A 24239-nucleotide genomic window follows, 5' to 3' on the forward strand; every position below is an offset into this window, starting at 1 on the left:
AAATCTGTAAAATAATATGTAGTATAGAAGCAGGCGTTATTTTGCGGAAGTTCATGACATACAAGTCCAATCGGATTCTGAAAAATCTTTTACTGATAGATAGTTACTTTATCCCTCAGTGTTCTATTATATCATGCAAATGAAGTCGCGGGCAATTTTGATTTCTTCATCTTCAAAATCAAGTTGGAGATCACAGGTCCTGTATCCTCGTAACTTACCTAGTAGTGGTCACTGTCCAGATGTCACAATCCATTGCATACTTTGCGGGATCAGATGCAGAGCGAGGCCAAGCTGGTCTTATCTATTTCCCAGTTAATCCACGGCACGTCCGCTCGCACATCCTTCTGGATACGATACGAATAACTTCCTTGTTAAAAGAGTACAAACTCGTAAAGTTAGGTTAACTTTAGAAGCTCTCCCTACATAGAAAAGGTAAGATTAGATTAGTCTTAATACTATAAGGCGTAAGTCAAACAAGGTGAAAGTGGATAACCGTATTAGCTGTTTAACTAACCTTTTCCAGTGTTATTTTACTTAGCAAATGTAAGGCGTTAAATTAAAAAAATTCTCATTTTTTGTCTTTTCCTACCCTAGAATGTACCTAACTATTAAATTACATAGGTATGTTATTTTTTGTTGAATACGCGTCGGTTATCTTTGAATAGAACTTAGTTCATATCAGTGAAACTAAAAATCTGCTTATGAACTTTTTTTAAATTTGTTCATGTCAGCTACTACGTTATCATAATATATCATTTTATAATCTTTTATTTGATTTTACTGTGCCTATGCGCTAAATGGGCAAAAACAAAACATGTTTTTGGGTAATAATCTTTTTTATAACACGCAAGCGTAAAAAGTGGTAATTAATCTGAATAAATTATCGCACCCCAGATAACTCCTAAATGTAACCACGTTTTCGGCGTAGTCAAACATTTATTTAGCTTGCAACAGCTTGCGCGCTGAATAGGCGAGCCTAAAATTCTCAATTTGATCTAATTTCCGAGCACATACATCACCGCCCCTCGCGTATTTCATTTAAATGACCAAACAGATTAATTAGCCCTCAGTACCGCGTTGTTAATTTACTGTTAATTTGTAACAATTCCATCACCCAATGTCTATAGATATGCAGATGAATGAAAGGTTTTCAAATATTTAAAGACAATCTTCGTTACGTAATTTGAGTAAGTATGTACAAGCGTGTTTGATAAATCCATGGATGTAGGAAATGATAAATTCAAAATAGGTACATTACACGTGTAGCTAAACAAAAATTATTTTGTACTTTTTAGTGTTTGTGGTTTTTGAAGTCGGTTTTATTTTTCTTTTGAAATTTTTTTATTTCACACTTTTTAGTGGCCTTACTGTACTATAATATGCTATGCCCAGTTAAAACCCTACTGTTTACTAAGCTATTACACTGATCGCGAGCAATTTGCTCTTATCCATTGAGGAGTTCTGTTCTCCATCTCCGAAGATATTCATCAGATCTTCACCAAATTTATATGGGACCACTTGCACAGTATACCCTTTCAAACAAAAAAAATTTTTTCCAAATCGGTCCAGGGGTCTTTGAGTAATCGGGGAACATACATAAAAAAAAAAAAAAAAAAAGATTCCGACGAATTGAGAACCTCCTCCTTTTTTGGAAGTCGGTTAATAAAACACATAACATGACAAAAAGAGGTATGTACCAAATAGTTAGTGGAGTAGATTATTTCGTTGTCTCTACTACTTGGCAAACGTACTTTAAATGATCTTTCGAATTCAAAGTAGTTTTTACGAGTTCATTTCCGCGATCAGCTATTTGCAGGGTTGTTATACATTAGAGCTTTAAACATTTTTTAAGTCCTTATGTCTCACACGGATATTATATGGATATAACGCTACGAGGCCTATTTTTTTGGTGCATTTAAGTACACATCGGTCCTAACATTGACTTATGATGGTCTTAACCTCTGCTTGCCGGGATGTTACGGACATTGTCTAACACCTAGTATACTACATGGTAAATGTCCAATACCCATTCAGAACATTATAGTGTAAGTAGGTACAATAAGCTTATTTTTTGTGGGAAAGTATACCTATCATCTTCTCAACTCATCGCTGGCCCACTACTGAGGTTTCCTCTCAGAATGAGAAGGGTTTAAGCCAAAATCCACCACCCTGCCCAAGTCCAGACTAGCAGATTTCACACACCTTTATGGAAAATCATGGAGATCTCTCAAGCATGCAAATAGATCGAACCCCAAGTCAGCGGGACTTGGTGTTCAATCCACCACGGTCAGGGCACCTATATAGAAAGCTGAAGTCTTAACCAAAAGGCTATCACAGTTACAGTAAAGTATTGTATAGATTAATTTCTTTTCAAAAATAGATGCTTTTGTAATAAGAAAACGTGATGAAAAGCAAACCTCAAGTTTTCTTTACTGATTTCTCTCATTAATATCTCCGAAGCCGAGAAATAATAAAACTAACACAAAAATCAAAAGCGCAGTTCAGTTTCATTTAGACACAAAAACAAAAATTTGTGATTAAAGCTTACAATTTCATTTTCCAAGGTCTTTATAGGAGTGTTTGTTGTGCCTCTAACAGAATGGCTTGCGTACTAATGAAGCCAGGGACAATTGATGAGATGGCAGCAGCCCGCAGGCCGGCAGTTCATTAAATATCTGCGCGCAGCTTGCTGTGACAACAGGTCTTTGGTTTCATAATACACTAAACTCCAATACCAACAATCTCTAAATCACATACCCATATTATAAATGCGAAAATTTGTTTGCTTGTTGGTTTGTGCTTCAATTACGTTCGTTCGGAGCAACGGATCGACGTAATTTGCATGGTTATAGTTAGAAAGTGACAAGTGGCTCGTTTTTATTCCGGTAAATCATAAAATAGAGATGATAATAACTATATGCTTTATTATCGAGTCGAACAGGTGAAATGTGTACTGTAAGGCGCGCCAAAAACACATCCATATCCATTCTATTACAAATGTGAAAGTGTGTCAGTCTGTCCGTCAGCTAGCTTTTCACAGTACATCCCTTTAAGCCATTTTTACGAACTGTGATACCGAAATAGCTTGCATCCCAGAGTTGGATACGTAAAGGCTACTTTTATCCTGGAAAATCATAGAGTTCCCACAGAATTTTCAAAAAAAAACAAAGCTTACGCGGACAAAGTCGCGGGCATCGTCTAGTTATATTATTATAAAAGGTTTACAAAACGTGTAAGTCCTTTAGAAACAAAGGTTTTTAGACATGAGTTGAAGCTGTACATTTTCAAAATAAATAAAGACTAATTAAAAATGTATTCAAACAAAGCTACGAAAAGTAACTTTCTCAGACATGTTAGCGCTTTGTTGTTCGCGTGAGAGCCATACGAGATATTCGTTGTTATTTCCTACAGCAGTGCCACAAAGGCTCTTGTACCCTTGCTGAAAAATACTACACAAATTGCATTGTAAACTAAACTCATTTTAAATCGTTAATATAGGTACCTTTATTATTGTACATTTTTAAGTAAATAAATAAGGATCAGAAAAGAAAATCTTTGAAAGTCTTTACTTACAATGTGACTCATTCTGTTGTACACAATCTTTAAAGTAAACTAAATTGATAGGTATAAATTTCGTGCTATCCTATTCCACAGGAAGCATGATGAAAGGGATAGAACAACATTTAGATCGCTCATTTTAGTTTAGTTCAGAATTTGTCAGCAGACTTAACAAGTTGTTCTAACAGTATAAAAAAGAATAAGAGAAAATATATCATTGTACAAGAAATATCTCGTAAATTGTACAAATTAGCTTTGTTAGGAGAAATTTCGTGTAAAATTTGAGTTAGGTCTAATTAAGTTAATGAAGTTAATTACAACATTAAAGCTGAAAGCAGTGAGAATTATAATAATAACTTGGATTGCGTTTGTTTTTGCAAGTATTCGATCTTCGAATTACGAAATTCCCCTGAGTTATTTTTGTTTTAGATAATAAAGAAAATTGTTAAACAAATCGCCATTATGAGTGCCAAAAATATAATACTATTATTATATTACTATTTCTATTCGTACCTTTATTAAATACCAACTCAACTTTATTCTGCTAATTTTAACTTTACTGTTTAGAACTATGTATCTAGTGAAATAAATAATCTCATGTATAATCTCGTGTTTTAAAACTCGATTGATTTGACTCAAATTGTGTCTCTAGATAGGCGTGATAAGTCAAACTCTACCTATAAGGAAAGTAGATTGTACTGAGAAGAGCCGAAAATTCAGTAGGTAGTTACGTTTTTCAAAATATAACATGTTACAATAAGTTTTTTCTTTGTTTCTTCGTTCTGGGCAGGTTTCCGCACTCAAACGTGTCCGTCTATTATGCATGCAGTGCTCGTCCCCGCAGAAGCCAGCACTTCAGCCATCCAAGATGGCTTCAGAAGTTAAATAGACCGACCAGATTACCCAAGGGTTCCTGGAGAATGGCTGGAGATCTCAAGTCTATATTGTAGGCAGCTGCCAACAATCTGCCTACAGCAACAAAAAAGTGATTTGTACCAATTCAATATCTATTGTATCCATGCAATTTTAGCTCTAAAAATACTTTATTTTCACATAAATCCTTAACTCTAAAAATATTTTAGTTTTTAACTTGAGTACCGACTTACAAATAAGAGTGAAATGAAATTTGAGAGAATGAGAGAAGGGATCTTCCATGCTAGCACTTTAAGACTTCATCGTAACTTTCTAAAAGGCATGATTGTCGTCAAGCACAAGCCATCTTACAAAAAAAAACTACTCTGTAGAGTAGTCAGCTGTAGCTGACGAAGTTGTAAGCAACGGGCGAGCTTCTAAAAAATATAAAATTGTTGTCAACCTGAGTTATCGCAGGGAAAGCCTGTTACTTTGTGGACAGTTGAAGCCACTTCGCAACAGGTGCTCCGGTGTAGTCATGAATTATGGACGACAAGCTACACCACTAATTGATTCTTGAACTTTGCAACCTTTATAGTCTCTCTCGAAAATACAACTAGACCTTGAGTTGACTTGACAGTTTTGTGTCAATGTTTCTTTTCTTCTTCTTCTATATTTATCACACAACTTCTGTCTTTCGCATTATTATGAGTTGAGAGATATTTTTTTGAGTAAACAGAAAAAAATAAAACAAAAAAGACAAAATCACAATACCGTAAACTCTAATGGTTTCCGCCTTGTTTCTGCCCTATTTAAAACATTTTGTCTTATAAGCTGTTTTTGATACGACACTATAATGCATGTCTTCATTAACAGGGCTCTCTCCGTCACTCGTATCATACAATCGTAGTTCCAATTTCATTTGAATATTAAGCAATCAAAGTCCATGAAATTTTTCAGACATATTCTAGAAACTAATATCTGTGTCTGTGGTGTTTTAGATTTTTCTAAAAATATGTAGTTTTAAAATTACAGGGGCTCAAAGATTTGTATGTAAATTTTTAAGACCGCGTAACTTTGAAATTGAATATTTTAACAGAAATCTGGAAAACCACAAACATAGATATTAGTTTCTAGAATATGTCTGCAAAATTTCATGGACTTTGGTTGCTTAATATTCAAATGAAATTGGAACTACAATTGTATGAAACGAGTGACGGAGAGAGCCCTGTTAAATTACGGGTGGATCACGAACTGCCGACCTCAGTTATATCAAGCGTCAGATTAACACCCTTTGCCTATGATCATAAAGACGAAGGTAAATTTTTGACTAAGGAACATTTTTATAAGCTCCTTTTATTTTTGTAATTTTACTGTAAGAGACGCTTCATCATAAAGATACTCGATATTATGAACAGACACAATAAAATGTGGATCCAGCGGGTTACAATATTATAATTTTTCGCAAACATAATAGTTTTTTCAGGCCCATTAAGCGATTAATGTACTATTCATAGTAAGGTTTAAATTACATTATTAAGCGCAATTAGCATTCGTCCCTTCAGGGAAACAGCGCTCTTTGTTAACTGTTATTAAAATTAGTTACGACCAACTACCTCGCAAACAATAGCTACATTTACGATTAGTTAGTTATACCTATCTCATTGCTTTCATACAATATCAAGTTTGTTTTTTGAACTACGTTATCTCTGCAATATCAATCTAAGCAGACGATTAAATAATTAAATTGAAATACCGGAAGTTGCCTGAAAAAGTCTCGGGGCAAGCAAGAAATGAAAGAATGCATTTTAATTAAATTTTTTCCAAGAAAATTATTTCGTCATACATACTCAGTTATTCTAATAGCTATTACAAATGCGAAAATTTCTCTGTCTGTCTATCTGCCTGTTTGTATGTCTGTTCGTTTATCTGTCCACCTGTCTATTTGCTAGCTATTCACGGTCGATCCGTTTAACCGATTTTGATGAAATTTAGTACAGAGATATAGGCATAGGCTATTTACAGATCCTAATCATACCAAAGCGAATGTGGCGAATGAAATAAATGAGTACACAGTGGATATTAAATCTGGGATATCGTGTTTGGTAGCAGAGACATGTTAAATGCTAAAAAGCAAATAACTTGACATAAATACAACATTTTTAAAAAGAGACTGGGTTCCTAAGCAGGGTTGGATGACACAACAAATATATTTAATCTTGTGTAAAAAAGGATACTTTACAAGAATGCCGACAGTAGCATGAGATCGATAAGAAAATTCGACGAGAAGTCCGTTATGCCCCATATACTTGGTATGCGGGAAGTGCGATTTCGTAAAGGATCTTTATGCCAAACATGACTCATTTAATCTACATAGGGCTAGGGATACTCCGGTATGAGGTACCCATTCCAGTACGTGGGACCCCTGTGCCATTTCAGCTTCGTGGCTCGTTAAGCTATATTAGTTACTCTAATTTTCCTATACGAAACTCCTCATTTATAATTTGGTCACGTAGAGATCCTCTGAGCATGGCATCATCCACTGAACGACTTTGTGCTTTTTTGTAGCGACAATGTTGTTGTGTACAAACTCTCTCAAATCTTTTAACTAAACTAAAATGACAGGTCTCTACCTATCCGTTTCATAATAATCCAATGCTATTTAGTTCAGTTTAGAGAGTGTGTACAACACAGAATTAGCTATAATTTCGTGACAATTTATGGCAAGATGTAAGATAGTGCTGCAAATGTTTATAGGCAGAAGGGTCACTTAACATCAAGTGACCTTCCTGCTCGTCTACTTATTTATGTATAAAAAAATAAGTATCTGTTCCTTATTATAAAATTGTTAAGAACCTAAATACTCGGAAAACATTAGATGCAGATTATTAATAAATCATAGGCCCTAGGTATATGAACCGCAAAACCACAATATACAAAAGCTTTGTTTAGACTCATACTAGTTATTTAAAACAATGGACTGCCTGCTGGTAAGGTAAACCTGCGCTATTTAGAAAAGTTAGCATACGTCCCTTTTAGGATTTATTTTCTGCTACTGTTATAAAAGTTAGGACTCCCTCCTACCTAAATATTCTTCTCCTAATGCACAACACATACCGGCAAGGCACCAGAGTGGAGGCGAGGTGTGGCGAGTGATCACCCGACACAGTCGTATACTAGCTCATAGCCCAGCGATGAAACTATCCCAAATCACATACTCGCTTTCCGCCGCCAACTCTTTTCTAGGTTTTAGCTCAACTCGTTTCGCGCTTATAGTCGGCGGTGCAACAAGTGCATTAAATACTCAAGTAATGGAATTTCTAGGGTGGCCTTTGAAATCCCATGGTGAAACTATATGATACCCGGGACTTCGTCCGCGAGTATCCTATAGATTTTATAAACCCCTGGAATCATGGTCCGAATGTACATGCTAACTCCGCAGCTTTCATCAAAATCGGTTAAACGGATAGATCGTGAAAAGCGAGCAGGTAGATAGATAGAAAACTTTATTGCACAAAAAAAAAAGAAAAAAAAAACAGACAAACAGACAAAAAGCAGACAGACAGAAACACTTTTGGATTTATAATTTTAGTATGAATCTTTAGATCCTGTGCTCACATTTCATTTTTGAAACAATTATAAACAAATTTAAGTATAAGAAGACTTTGCCGAAATATGCATGAGCAAAGTTAATTTCCATTACACAAATTACACGTCCCGTACTTATAAGTTGAACAGTTAATGAATTTTGTGAGCGAAACCAGTGATATAATTACACATTATTTTAATGACTAGAGTGTCGTGTAAAAGCGTACCCCTTTCGAGAAAACTCAAGAAGTTACCCCATTATTTGCGTACGCCAAAGCGAATGTGAATAAACAGAGTAACACGCGTGACTGGAATAGATGGCTACAAAATGGAAGGGAAAATCCTTCAAGACTTTTAACGCACAGACCATAGACTTACAATTTTTTTGATGGCACAGACAGAATACGTATTTCAATATACGTAACATGAAAAGTTCGCCGCTAGAATCTAGATGCACAAAAAAATATTTTAAGTATTTCAACTGTTATATTTTTTCTTCATAAGCTTGTAAACGTATGTAAACGATGAGTAATAAAATGAATTAATTTATTTCATTTAAAAGCAGATTCTACAGTGAAGAAACTCAATTAAAATATTCTAAAGATACCTACCTAAGTTTTTTTCAATCTATTACACAGTGAAGTAGAGGCAATGTGTTACAAATTATCTTTCTAAATGAGAATCCCAAAAACCTTCTTCTTTGATGCAAAAATGTTTATCTAAGCAAAGTGGCTATCCAATTATAAAACATCAAATATTAACTTTAAGGAAAAATATATTTCGCTACAGTCTAATCTAATTTGATCATAATGAAGCAGACATCGCAAAAGACGAAATGTCTTCAAAAATAAATAAGTCCGAAAGCAAAAAGATGTAGCTAAGGGATTCTGAAAACCCTTATTTTTAATTGGCTTCAAAACACAGATGAGGTTCTTCATTCATTGCGTTTTTTAACAGAGCTCTCTCCGTCACTTACTCCATACAATCGTAGTTCCCATTTCATTTGAATATTAAGCAACCAAAGTCCATGAAATTTTGCAGACATAGTCTAGAAACTAATATCTGTGTCTGTGGTGTTTTAGATTTTTCTAAAAATATGTAGTTTTAAAATTACAGGGGCTCAAAGATTTGTATTTTTCTTTAAAAAAAGGCCCAACTTTGTGCTCGTTTTTCTAGACAACGAAGCAATTTAATGAAATTTGGAAAAACCACAGACCTAGAAAATTTAATGAATATTATGTAGTAAAAAAATTATCGTTATATATTTTATATTGTTATAATTATGTGGGAACTACGAAAACCAGAAATTACACCCAGAAATCTTGAAAATTTCGTGCTGTCTCGATTTGTGCAAGCGGGGTGGTGAAGTGCGGGGGACGACACGTGAAACTGACAGTCTAAACACACGGGCCACATTTAGACTGCACCCAACTCCAAACTTGTCGATAGGTCTAACTAAATACACTGGTACATTTCAACTTGCGTTAGACGTATGCGTTACCTACTCAGACGTTGCCTGTAGATAAAAATATGTCTCATGTTTGCTGGCAATAGCGCATGCATCAAACCCTGCAAGTTGCAACTCTCTTGCAACCTATTCCTCACGCAATACGCACAGCTTTAATATTATAATTTTTGACAATGTATACTATATGTAATGCCATATCACAGGTCACTCTCTGATTTATTGCTAACAATTTACTTCCAAATGCAAAGAAATCTAAGTGTGTTGAATTCACACTGCCCAATACCAGGACCTTTAATGACATAAATTCATTGATAAATAATCATATGTTGAAAATAAAGGAGAACCCCGTGTTTCTCGGTATAATGTTAGATGCAAAGCTTCTATGGAACACCCACATATCAACACTTGATGGTAAACTCAGCTCTGCTGCTTACACTGTTAGAAAAATTCGACAGGTACTGACGTGGAAACTGCAAAAATTGTATATTTTGCTTATTTTCACTGTATTATGTCTTACGGACTCTTGCTATGAGATAAAGCGGTAGATATTGAGAAAAAAATGTATTACAGAAAAGGACAGGACGTGCAATTTATAATTTAAAACCGCGCGCTGCCATACAATAAAAATATAAGGAAATAAGTACCTTATCTATTATCTTATAGTAGCTTCTAAATATATTTACAACTAGCTAATGCCCGCAGCTTCGCTCGCGTGGATTTAGGTTTTTAAAAATCCCGATCCTTTCATTTCCCAGAACAAAAGTTGCCTCTCCGTAATAGCCCGTCCCCGGGATGCAACTTGTTTCTGTATCACGTAAGAATATTTAAACGGATGATCCTTTTCAAATCCCGAGGGATCACCAGGATTTAGGAATGCAATTTCTTACAGCATCAGGGTTGAGGTCAACGACAAAGTGTTTACTTGGTATAGATACCTTCAATATCAATTAATAATCGACACTTTTTAAATCCCATTAGCTTTAGTAGTCAGGTCCCCTGCAACATCAGGGTTGAGGAGTTGGAATCCAAATTTTTTATTGAACTATGTCGCAAACTTTCTTTATCGATTAAAAAAACTACCCAAAATTACGCAGTTAGGTTACCTGCCAAATTTCATGGTTTTGAGTCAACGGGAAGTACCCTAGAGGTTTTCTTGACACACACGACAGACAGAGAGATAGACAACAAAGTGATCCTATAAGAGTTCCGTTTTTCATTTTGAGGTACGAAACCCTAGAAAACGTAGGATCGGCATTCCGAACCAGTGGTAAATTTTTCTGACCATCCAAAAACACTTTGAAGTTTACCTAAAAGTTTACAGGAATAAAAATTTATCATTGTATTCCATTCCATTTCATTCTATTCCATTCTGTTCAAAGATAAATAGATAATAAAAATATTTGTCACCGAAACAATAATTTACGATACATCGACCAATATCAATTTTACTGATGACAATCTGACTATTACCAAAGTGAACGACTACTATAATATCTATTATATACGACTAACATAATATGTATTATAAATTGTGTGCCGTTTGCATTCTCACTAGGTTCTCATTAAGTTTGTTTTATTTGGTTAAACTTTCTGGCATTTATATTGTTATGACGTTTAATTGGCAAACAGTCTGTTTATTGGCTGAAACTCAAAAATTCAGCCAATCACAACAAAGAAAATATTGTAATAATGATTGATGCAGCTTTCTGTAATTGAAAACAAAATATTTGACATTAACTTGAATGTGACAGTGTTTTCCGAACAGGGTTGCCAGAGGCCCCGTATTTTACTGGTTACCCCGTATTTCAGGATACAGAAACCTGTAATTATGAAAATAAAATACGGGGCAAATAAAACTAAATATTTTTAGGGTTCCGTAACTCAAAAGCAAAAAAGAACTCTTATAGGATCACTTCGTTGTCTGTCAGTCTATCAGTCTTTCCGTCTGTCCGTCTGTCCATCTGTCCTTCTATCCGTCTGTCATGTGTTCATGAACAAATATTAGTATTTTCAATTTTCAAAGTAAGATAACTACATATATCAAGTGGGTTATCATATGAAAGGGCTTTACCTGTTCATTCTAAAACAGATTTTTATTTATTTTTATGCATATTTTTTTAATGCATAACAGTTTTTGATTTCTCGAGTAAAATGTCGGAAAAAATACCCGAATACGGAACCCTCGGTGCGTGGGTCTGACTCGCACTTGGCCGGTTTTTTACAAATTCAGCAGGAGCTGGCTGGCGAAATCAAACACTGACGTTATGTCCAGTAGAAAGAATATTTTCCTTTTGCGGCAATGCGTAGCCGAAACCCACTCGATATTGATCATGGTCGTAGCCAAGGCGGCGGGGCTTGGTTTGAGGATGTAAGCCTTTTTTTATACAAGTTAGCCCGTGACTTTAATCTTTTCTAGTGGTAAGTGATGATGCAGTCTAATTTCTTGGCCGTTAGGGCCATACTAACCATATAACTAGCCATGACCGAAGCCTCCCACCAGACCAGAAATTTCGAAATGGCGACTGCGCCTGGGAAGCCGTCAAAAACCTAAGCCTAAAATAATACTTACACTATTTCTTGCATTTGCTTACCAATTTTTTTTTGGAAATATATCAAACATTTCGCGCTCACTTCACTCGCGCTTTGAATTTCTATTACTTGGTGTAAACCCCGCAATTTCGTTTGCATGAATTTAGATTTTTAAAAATTCCGTGGGGGATTTTCCGGGCTAAAAAGCCGCCTAAAAAAATGTATGGGATGCAAGTTACCTCTGAATAGTAAGTACCAAAATTTTGGTAAAGAAGATGGGCCGTGAAAGGTTAACAAATAGATAGGCAAATAGATATACTGTCGTATTCGTAATATTAGTATGGATAGGAAGCTTTAAAAATAAAATCTTGCTATGGCTACACTCGTTTCCCTTTCATTTTAATTTTTTCTGTATTGAACCAAAAACACTTACGCTCACTGCGCTCGCGCTTTTTTATTGTTGTATTTTATCTCACTGTCAAATTGAAAGGCGAAATTCCACTAACCAGGTAATTAGCCCATAAAGTTGAGCGAATGTTTTTTTCCTCATGACAGGATTCAGTTCCGGCCCTAATAAAACCTCTCCCGCAATCGATTCCTGGCTACGGCCATAGTATTGATACTGTGAAGGTGGAATTACAAATTAAATGTAATTTTAAGTTGAAATGAGAAGATTGTATGCATGAAATGTATAACATTTTGCTTTACAACACTAAGAGTTTTTAAAAGCTATTTAAATAAATAAATCTTTTATTTAAAACCACATTGCAAACACAGTTCACCAATCAAGATACGGCAACATACAGAGAAAAAATACAAAACTTATAAATAAACTGAAATATCTAAATAGGCTTTCCATGCATTTCAGAGAGAAACACCGCCTATATATATATTCTTCAAATACTTCAAAATTTCAAATTTCTTCAAATCTAAACCCCGTATTTTTGATGGTGGTAGCCTGTAAATCAAAAAGAGCCAGGTGGCAACCCTACTTCGACCTAGACAGAATGAAAAATTGTTTTCATTACTCGGTATGCCTACTGCCATAGTGTGACAGAAAGTGTGACGGTAGTTGTGACCTCTGATTGGCCGACTCTCTTTCACTATTTGCTAAAATTGATGATTGCAACAACAATTTTTTCTTTTTTGTAATCGAAAACAGAACACGGACGTCAAACAGGTTGACTAATTGCAATCATTTCTGACCGGCTAACATTGTTCCGCTAGTGGCTCAAACTCACTGTCGCAGCAAGAACATGGTAAATTCAGCCAATCACAGCAATTTGAAATTTGGTTATCACAAATGTACCGATCTAGGAACCGAGAATGCACGAACCAGGGCAGATAGAGATAAGAACAATAATATCATACGTAGGAAATCGACGGGGGATCGTTGGCAAGGATAGCCTTAATGAGCGTAGATTACACCATAAAATATACCTTCATGTTAATTGGATCGATTATTTATTCGATAAAAGAAACTCTGGCAGAGGTCCCATTAATTGTTTATTAACTTCGAGGCATAATTTTGCCTTGTTAGTGCAGAAAGTGCTCACTAAAAAGTTTAAAAGTTTTTTTCTCATTCATTTTTGATTTGCCGTAAAATTATAGACGTAGGCATCTGAATAGTTCGACTCGTTTGCATATTCCATTCATTCATTCTACCATTTCACTCTTTAACACCTCTCTACAGCTCGCATTGCGGCCTGAATAATATAACAGGCAGAAATCCCATGAGAAATAATTCAATACTCAATAATACGCGTGGAATGCCAATAAACGAATTTCCCCTAAAAATGTTTCAATGTAAAGAAAAAGAAATGTAAAGAAATTACATTTTTTTGTTATTCACGACTGAAACGACACATCTAGATACTTTTTTTTAACCGCCGACCCAAAAAGAGGCGTGTTATAAGTTTGACGTGTGTATCTGTGTGTCTGTGTATCTGTATATCTGTGTATCTGTTTGTGCCATCGTAGCTCCTAAACTAATGAACCGATTTTAATTTAATTTTTTTTTTTGTTCGAAAAGTGGCTTGATCGAGAGTGTTCTTAGCTATAATCCAAGAAAATCGGTTCAGCCGTTTGAAAGTTATCAGCTCTTTTCTAGTTACTGTAACCTTCACTTGTCGGGGGTGTTGTAAATTTTTAATTTACACTTGTTTAAAGTATTTAGTTTGGAATATGTCACTCTTACATTTATCAAACCACTTACTTGCGTAAGGCCTTCTTTTACAACCGTAACAGAGCCTCATCCGACAGAGGTTGGGAATTGGGATAGGGCTCCGTTACAGCCGCCAATCTGGCGAAGCATGGGAAATCGAGGGAATACCTCCCATCTCTCCGCCTCGTTACGAACACATTCCACTAATAAGTGGTGTACGTCCTCAGGTATCTAGATACTTATAGACCTAGAAAAGTAAAAATATACATTTTCTCTATTTCACTTTCCTTAAATTCCCCTCAATATCTGAGTTCAACCATTTGTTCTTAGTAGTTCAACTCTTAAAAGAACTAAGACGCAGTTGAATTACTGGGAAAAAAGTCTCACTAGTTCAACGGATGACTAATCAGTTGAACTAGTGGGAACGAGCGAAAATATCAATGCAGCTACGTCACTTAGGCTCACAATGTGAGATATATCGAAACAAGATAGGGCCCTTTTCCGCATTTGGGTCAACAAATGCCAAAGAAAACAGTGAATTTTCTCTATTTTGTGAGTTAAGCAACGTGATATGAATCGAGACGAGGCCCAAAGAAAAGATATAAGAAATGTGCCCCTAATTTTCACACAAAATTGAACTTACCGCATTATGGAAAGATTTATTTTTCAGACAAGCTTTGGGTCTTGTCTGCAGATAAAGCGTCCCCTTACTTATTCCTATTTAGCTAAGACTAGGTACTGATGAAAATTCCGAGCTCCCTTGGGTATTCTCCCTTTTATTTTCTGAAGTTATAAAAAGTAACGAGATATTTTATCTGCCAGAGTGCTTTTCTCCATTGTTTGAAGATTTTTCTGGATCACTATTGCAGATCTCTATGACCACATCAACAGCATTGACCACATTTAGAACGTTATGACTGTGATATGTGTTGTATAAGAACTAAGAATTATAAAAAATAATACCTATAAGTACCAATTTTTGATTAGCATTAGGCATAGTCTTACGTCCGTAAAAATCTTACTTGAGTCCAAATTATACAGTTACTACACTGTATAGTTATTTTTTGTCTTAATATCGTAAACTAAATATTAGCGAGTAAGTTGCGACCGCCCGCGACTTCGCTCGGCAAAAATATAAATTCTCTTTATTCTCTATTCCGTGGATATTTCAAAAAATCTGACCTTGTTCCATATCTACATTATAAATCGTAGCCTTTGAGCGAAATTTAAGTTTTCTTGGTCCAAGGATTTGGACTGGGTGTTGAGTCAGTCAGTGAGACTTTTCTTTTTATATGACGTATTAATTGAAATTAAAATTGAAAATTTTAAAAAATAATTTTAAAATAGCAAACAGCTTTTTATTACTGAAGATCCTAATTTGCTATTAAAATCCAACTACATACCAAATAATATCGCAGGTCACTAAGGATATAAATATTTGCATGGATATAATAAAAAAAAATGATATTATTACAAAACCTTTGTAGGCGACTTCAATCTGAATTCTAGAACATTTAAAGTTTGAACGCAAAAAGAGGTCAGTCAGTGAAAAGGACGTAATCCTTCAACCCCCGGCCTTTTAACCGAATGTCCGCAACCGCACTAAAGATATTTCAACGACGAGCCGGAAATAAATTTTCACACCATCTAAAATTACCTTTTGCGGTTGTGCCTTCTTTTTTGGAAAATCTATACATTTCAAACACTGACTTCCGATAATACTTGTACGCTGCACTTGCGATTGCCGATTTTTTTTGAAACAACTTGAATATCGCCTTTTTGGCGCTCATAGCAGCAGTAAGCAACATCTGAGCGTCCCGGAACTAAATATTAGTGATGAGACATAATATCTGTCAATACCTTGACAACACGAGAACCATTTGACACAAAGGGACAATTTTCTTCGCGTCAGCGCTTTAAATCGTGCCAAAAAATAACAATAATTTTGTATGGCACACCTTATCTAGCGTACCTGTGTATATATTCAATATTCATATCTGTGATCTATAAGCAGAAGAGGAAACTAACTGACTGTCGTCAACTAATAACTCAGACCACTGGATCTAGAAACGAGATTTCTATATCTACACTTCTATACATAAATTATTCCAGATGAGTATATAGGCTCTTATATTATTCAACCCGGGCGAGTTTGGGGTGGATTATATTATAAAAAACATCTACCCTCTATATACTAAACCCTCACTAAAAAAGATTATGAGAATTTCCAACGGGATCTTTAAAAAACTAAAATCCATGCGGACAAATAAATTAGTTACTGAACACAAAAGGGGTCAGTGTAAAGTACAAAAGCTATCCATTCTCCGACTCACAAGAAATAAATCTAATACGCCTGCAATCGTACGAACGGATTTTTAACAAAGGTTTATTTAACATTAGTTATTGAAGAAAAAGAACACGTAATTCTACCTTATTCCATTAATGTACCTATTTCAATCAATACATTCTTAAACCTTTGCAGTAAAATTAAACACCTCTAAAGTCTTCTCATATTTTTTGCTTGGTTCTGGCCCCTATGATTATTTATACTTACGTTTTTGAAACCCAGTCAGTCTATTTGATAGGGCTGATCTGCAAAACAGCTACACCAATTTTGACGAATCACAAAAGCTAGTCAGGAAAAACCAAACAATCTAAAGGTGTAGAACCCAGTGCTACAGTTTTTACCAAAGGCTCGGGTGTAGAGCAAATTGTATTCGGCTTATCGCACTCGCAATCGTACGCGGAAATAGTACGTGAAACCGAGTGTTGGTTGTTATTACTTGTTTCCTTTTACAACTACCCACTACACATCTAATTTCACTGTTTTGTAAACTTGTTTGCAGCGTAGTGTAATTGAATAGGTAAGGTTTCTTAGTGTTATATAACGTAACTAGCTGATCTGATCCAACTTCGGTCAGCTGAAATTACGGTGTGATGAAATCCTTTCTGAGTGAAAGTCTTAAATAAGTTATACTTACTCCTACCCAAACAAGTATAAATAAAAAATTTATAACACCCCCGACAAGTGAAGGTTACAGTAACTAGAAAATAGCTGATAACTTTCAAACGGCTGAACCGATTTTCTTGGATTATAGGTAAGAACACTCTCGATCAAGCCACCTTTCAAACAAAAAAACTAAATTAAAATCGGTTCATTCGTTAAGGCGCTACGATGCCACAGACACACGTCACACTTATAACACCCCTCTTTTTGGGTCGGGGGTTAATTAAAAAACCAATCTCATATGCTCGTTGTGCAATCTGTCAATTTGCTCCGGCAACTCTCGAACCATGTTTACGTCACTGCGTATAATTACGGACAGAACAATCCTCGATGCGTGGTTCAAAACTGGTACCCAGGAATTTTCTCCTATTTCTTACTGAGTTTGTTGTGGGATTTTCTAGACCAGAGCGTGTTTGGAAACCCCAAAGCTATAATTTGATTTTATAGATAGATTGACGTCATCATTATATTAATCAACTAATCACAGTCAAGTTTACAGTGTTAGCCACTCTTAATTGATTTTGACTTTGATTATAACTTCGATTTTGACTTATTTTCTGATCTTTTATTGACTTGGATAATATTGAGTTTAAAACCAATAGTCATCTTTAGTTGATAACCACTTTCTACTCTACCTACTCTACCTTCTTAGGCTCTGGCGTGCAGCAAAGTATTTCATTAGAAAAGCACTTTGAATTCATGAACTTTGTTATAACTTATCATCGTGTGCTTTGCCTATGCTATGGGTACTCTATACTCTAACTATAAATTAAACGAAAAAGGGGTAGGTAGTGAAAAGGTTAAAATCCGTTTATACCAATTCGGACTCATCAGTCTACGAAGATATTTCAACAAGATGTACGAGAAAGGCTAGCCAATAAATTTTCACTCTCTAAAACTTCGTTTCGGTTGTATATTTTATTTACGAGATACCAGAAACTCAAAATGTACCCCAGATAGCATTAGTTCACTTTGAATTTTGTAGTAGGTAGGTGCTACAAGGTATATCAGTAAACTTTCTCATCGCAATCGAATGAATAGTATTTTAGTTTTTTATCTGCAATCAAGCACTATTTAGCATGTCGGTGACGCAGCTTTGTCATTTTCACCTATTCCAAAATTATCCAACGCGATTAACTTAGTTTTCTCTTTAATAAAAAGAATATTGTAAACATTCACAGTAGTCGAGAGTAAATAGTTTAGACCAGTCACTATACGAATAGCGAGCAAGCGAGTCACCTTGAGTTAAATACCTTGCCGCCGCCCATGCACATTTGCAGCAACAGAGGAACCGTCAATGCGTTTTCGCGCAAATCAGGAATTTGTTGATAACCCCATATACCTACGCCGTACGCGTAGGTCTGATCTGGCACAACGGGTGGTCGAAGTGCCCAAGTGGCAAGTGGTAAGATAAAACTGTTAAAAATTAAAATAGAAACATACATTATTAGAAAGCAGTTGCTTGCATACGTATTAATTAGGTTTTTTCTGCAAGTTCAATATTGTGTTACAAATAATGTAAGTATAATAAAAATATAAATAACTCACGAGCATGCTCACGCGACGCGGGGCAAAGCATACTGCATGCAGCGTGGGTGATAATTGATAACACAAGGCGCGCTGTAAGAGGTCCTGCTTTTGTGGACACAGCACATGGCTTGCTTTGCACCGCTTCGCGTGAACAGGCTGATGAATAAAAGCTGAAACACACCGGCTGCGTAAGCGTAGACGTAGATGTGCACGTGCGCGTACCACTGCGTTGTAATATATCTAACTGCCGTACGCGTCTGAAACATATCGGGTATCGGGCCTACTCCGACAAAAAACTTGAGTTGAGCCGTTTTACATTTTGAATTCCACTCACGACAATTTAATCCCTGAAATAATGGAAGTATAATATAATGATAATCTACTAGTGTAAATTAAAAATTTATAACACCCCCGACAAGTGAAGGTTACAGTAACTAGAAAAGACCGAAAATACCTGATAACTTTCAAACGGCTGAGCTGATTTTCTTAGACTACTCCGCGCCTACGATCTAAAGTATCTGAGTTTTCCAAAACATCATTTTCACATAAATAATTATGTATTTAGGCAACGTCCATCTTGACAGCTTGACATTTGTCAATTGACATAATATTATGAACCTAACGGTTATCTAACCTTCTTTTCTACAAGAAAACTAGAAAAAAGCTGATAACTCTTAAACGGCTGAACCATTTTTTTTGGATTATAGCTAAGAACACTCTCGATCAAGCCACCTTTCAAACAAAAAAAAAGTAAATTAAAATCGGTTCATTCGTTTAGGCGCTACGATGCCACAGACAGATACACAGATACACAGATACACAGATACACAGATACACAGATACACAGACACACAGATACACAGATACACAGATACACAGATACACACGTCAAACTTATAACACCCCTCTTTTTGGGTCGGGGGTTAAAAACAGACGAATATAGAATTGTATATAGTAGATTATTTTTATAAATGTTTTTACATTCATAACTTCGAGTATGGCAAACTTCATATCAACAATGGGGGTGCGGGTTGTAAAAGTTTGTGATAATTGTATAACTTTTTGACCCGCACACGTTCTCGTCGTCATATTACGTTTTTTCTACTATATTTTTTTTGTACTTTTACCGTTTCCACTTTGGAATTCGATTTCAGTAAGGAGCTTTTATTTATTTGTATTTTAAATTAATAGTTATGGTTATCGAAAAACTATGTTTAATGATCCTATTTTTATTGTTCTATATATTTCAAACGCCCCTTATGCAGAAAAATAAATAAGTTATTAGAATATTACCTAATTCCACTAATATCATGACTCTATACCTAGAGAGAGTGCAAAAATAAACATTTCATAATGTTATGTTTAATTATTTTAGTGAATCTAACTACTCGTACTTATGTATTATGTGCCAATATGAACGATCATTATTTTTACGACTGCGCCAGATAAAAGTAGTTTTTTTTCGAAACATGTTTAAAAATTGTCTGTTATGTACCTCTTTATGGCTCAGCCACTAAATTGATTTTGACGAAATCTTGTGCAAAATCGAACAGTTTCCACAGGTTTATCAAAAAACCTAAGTTCTCGTGGAATAGTCAACTTGTAATTTGGAACAATCATGGAAAAAAATATGAAAAGAAATTATTAATTTCAGATCTCCAATATTATTTGGGTAATCGGTTATTGTAACATTGATTTTATAATAATTATATTATTCTGATTTCTACAAGATGATAATATAAAACGCCGCACTCGACTCCCGCCCACTCAGATAACGCGCCCGACCCTTATCACTACATGCTTCTTACCGTTAGTCGTGAAATTTATCACCGATGAGCGGAAGCAGGCGAAGATCTCCTTCTCCGGATTTCCTCCGAACTAACGAGCCGTAAACTTGTGAGCAAGTTTCGGGTCTTTTTCAGTCACTTACACGATCACTAGAAATGATACTACACTTATACATTTTCAAGCCAGCACTTCACAATTTTTTTCTTTTATTTAATCAATCCATAAGTCTTAAAAAAACGTCAGTGCAATTAATTTTAATTACACCAAAAGTGTTCAGTTAATAGCAGTAAAGTCATAAATATATTTTCATAATAGTCTTTTATAATAATTCGTTCAGTGTTCAGCAGCTCCAAAGTGACACTGAAGCAATTCCATGTAAGGAGGTTTGAGGTTGTAATGTTGTCGCGCGTTGCGTCTGAAATGTCAAACGTTGCGGTGTGGGCGGACGACAAGCGACGTCAAGGCAGTCGCTCGCCTGGCGGCCAGCTGCGGACTGCGCGGGTGGCACTGAGTGGAGCCGCGAGCCCGACGCCCGCACCTGCGGCTGCGGCGCACGCGCCCCGCGGGGATCGATACACCCCGCCCCGACCACTGTCGCGCCCGCCGGGGTGCCTTGCAGCGTTGCCAGAATGTTACTTTTGTAACATTTTACGTTACTTTTGACCCCCTCATGTTTCCTCCATGTTACACGACTCAAAATGTTACTTTACGTTACTTTTAGGACTTCATAAAAATATTCAAATTTTTCCCAGCAAACCAAAAATAATCGTGAAATGGAACGCATCCAAAACAGTTTTTGTTTGTCGTAATTGACCCATTTGTTAGTTTATTTCACTTTCTCTAAGTTATTGGTCTAAGTTCACTTTGTTTTGTAATTACTCTGTGATTAAAAAAGTGTTTTGTTTGTTTTTCTCTGTGACTCAACTTTGTTTTGGATAATAAAGTTATTCGTTGCGGGGTAGTGATATTGTAGTTATGTATCTAAGTACAAAAAAAAATTGTATCTTTATTTCGTCAAAATTCGAAAGTGATTGGTTTGTTCGTTATCCTTATCGACTGTGTATATGTGTTGCTAACACTACTTGCTTGGTAAGTAAATGTTGTATACAATGTAGTTTTAAGTAAATAAGTAAGTAGTTAACTAATTATGGAATCAATAATACAAAAACAAAGTCATAGTATTTGCAACTGAAAGCAGTTCGTTTTTGTATTGACTGTCATCTTATTATTAAGTCACATTAGTTTCCAGAAGTTCATTTAGCTATTTACTACTTAGTTATTGTTGTAGGTAACTTCGGTTTTCTTTACAGGAATGAGAGCGAGCTGAGTAGATACCGGCCGGCGTAGCTTAAAATTTGAGTTTTGCTATCGAATCTATCGATCTCTTTGCTGAGACCAAGGTAAGTAGTTAGGTACCTACCTAGTATTGTTCAGTTAACAAAACGAATTTGAAATTCCCGCGTAATTTTCTTCACTGCGTACCTAGTGCGTTTTTTTATTCTCTCGTCTGGCTTTACAAAGATTAGCCAATGTCAAGTTTGTAGATATTTTCAAGTTAGGGAAACTATATAAGTAAGGACTTTGTCTGTGCCGGCGCTCGCCGACATACGCACGGCGCCCCTTTAGAGCGCTTCCCAGTTAGTTCCAGCATGGTTCTAGCACCAAAAACGCCAGTGAAACACAAAAACCAGCCACTTGAAACAAAAAAAAAAACGCTCCAAAAAGGCACCACACGCGCGCCATGAAACGCTACACAGACAAAGTCCACCTAGTGCGTAGCCCTCAAACTCAAACAGTCCTGTGTTGCCAGATCGCAAAATATAAGACGATTTTAATCTTTTTAACCCCCGATCCAAAAAGAGGGGTGTTATAAGTTTGACGTGTGTATCTGTGTATCTGTCTATGGCATCGTAGCTCTCAAACTAATGAACCGATTTTAATTTAGTTTTTTTGTTTGAAAGGTGGCTTGATGGAGAGTGTTCTTAGCTATAATCAAAGAAAATCGGTTCAGCCGTTTGAAAGTTATCAGCTCTTTTCTAGTTAATGTAACCTTCACTTGTTGGGGTGTTATAAATTTTTAATTTACACTTGTAATAAAAATTGATTACCTAACAAAATAAGTTATAGCTATTCAAAGACATTTTTAGATCCGTTGGTATATTATTATTTTACATATTGATTTGTTTTTCTTTTTCAGGATCAGCAGTCAATTATTATTACGATTCTTTTTAAGCTTAACTAATGGGACAAGAAAACTGTTTAAATTTTAGTATAATAAAGTGCCATATTAACCTGTGAACCTTATTACTTTTATTTTCCACGAAAAATAAGGAAATGTTACTTTTCTCGTGAAAATGTTACATTTTGAGATGTCTCGTGTTACAATTGACTATCTGCCACTGGCAACACTGGTGCCTTGCCCCACACGCATTCGTCGCGACGACGCAACTTAAGACATGCTCGCTTAAGATATCCTCCCGCAGTTCCTCTACTTTTCTAGTGGACTAAGCAAATGTAAGCGCCGTCACAAGCAAATACAGTTGAGTAACTTGCAAGAGCTTACGGTATATATCCATTTAATTCGCAACTATGAACTCCATTTATAACTTTTGAAGCAAACGAATCTTGTAGACGTTGATGGTGTTGATTGTGAAATACTGAAACTCTAAACTTTTACTCGTATATCTAATACAATGACAACAGGTTATTTTGAATGTTTGTGTGGGCTTATACTACCTTACCAGTGTTTATAATGAATTAAAAAGTATCTAGCAGCGCCAGCGATGTTTAGCATTTAATACGCCGTGATGACATAATGTGTGACACAATGAGTCAACAATGCTCGGAAAATGCTGATGTATTCGCTCCTCACGAAATATTTCACAAAAAACAAAAAAAAATGAATAGGTACCTAAATATCTGGTATTCGCTATCGAATTTGACATTCTTTAAAGTTACCAAAAATCACATATTCTCGTGTTTTATACGGTATCAGATTGACTAAAATAATCGACATTTCTTATTTCTATGTATAACCGAAAAATAGAATGTAAATCACTCAATAAGCTGAACCACTTGCAGCAATGTACTTGACCATTCTTCATTGTCACGCTGAAACCCTTCTCATCGAAATAGATGAGAAAAAAATCCTAGAACTCAAACCCGGCTGACTACGTCTCAACCCTCTTGACATAATAGGAACACAAGGCCATTGGAAAACATTCTAAAAATAATAACTCCCTCTTACATCCGACCTACTCCAATACAACGGAAAATCGTTGAAACTGACCGCGTTTTATTTTAAATTAGAATTATTTATTTTGAAGACAATCGTATGGGCATAGTTTCGTGCTTCTCGTTGTTAATATTATAAACATAATTAGTATAATCATAACTAATCCTGATATAAGTTAATCATGGCCAAATTATACTAAAATGATTAATTCTTATTACAGTCATCATTAAAATACTGTGATTGTTTTTCGTCAAAATAAAAATGATCATCATTCGTGCGTTAGTTGGTAACTAAAACCGGTCAAGTGCGTGGCGGACTTGCTCACGAAGGGTTCGTACCATCGTACCCGATTATGAACTTTTGGTTCATGATGATATATAGCCCGTTGACAAACAGACAGACAGACAGATGGACGATGATGGATGGGCAGTGGAGGCTTACTATATAAGTAATTATACTTAATATAGTTTCGTCGGCACCATTCGGGCACGGAAAACTAAAGTCTCTACTCGATTTTTCG

At 35.6% G+C, this 24239-nt stretch overlaps 1 protein-coding gene across 1 annotated transcript in view; it reads right to left on the reverse strand.

The window, feature by feature from the left end:
- The window catches only part of LOC123872704 (neuroligin-1-like), a 100130-nt gene extending 79153 nt beyond the window's left edge, over positions 1–20977 (reverse strand). The window contains exon 1 of the mRNA XM_045917548.1: positions 20505–20977. The gene's annotated coding sequence lies outside the window, so the exon portion shown is untranslated. The remainder of the gene's footprint in view (positions 1–20504) is intronic.
- Positions 20978–24239: the final 3262 nt, after the last annotated feature.

Source organism: Maniola jurtina, chromosome 1 (assembly GCF_905333055.1).
Source record: "Maniola jurtina chromosome 1, ilManJurt1.1, whole genome shotgun sequence".
NCBI classification, from domain to species: Eukaryota; Metazoa; Arthropoda; class Insecta; order Lepidoptera; family Nymphalidae; genus Maniola; species Maniola jurtina.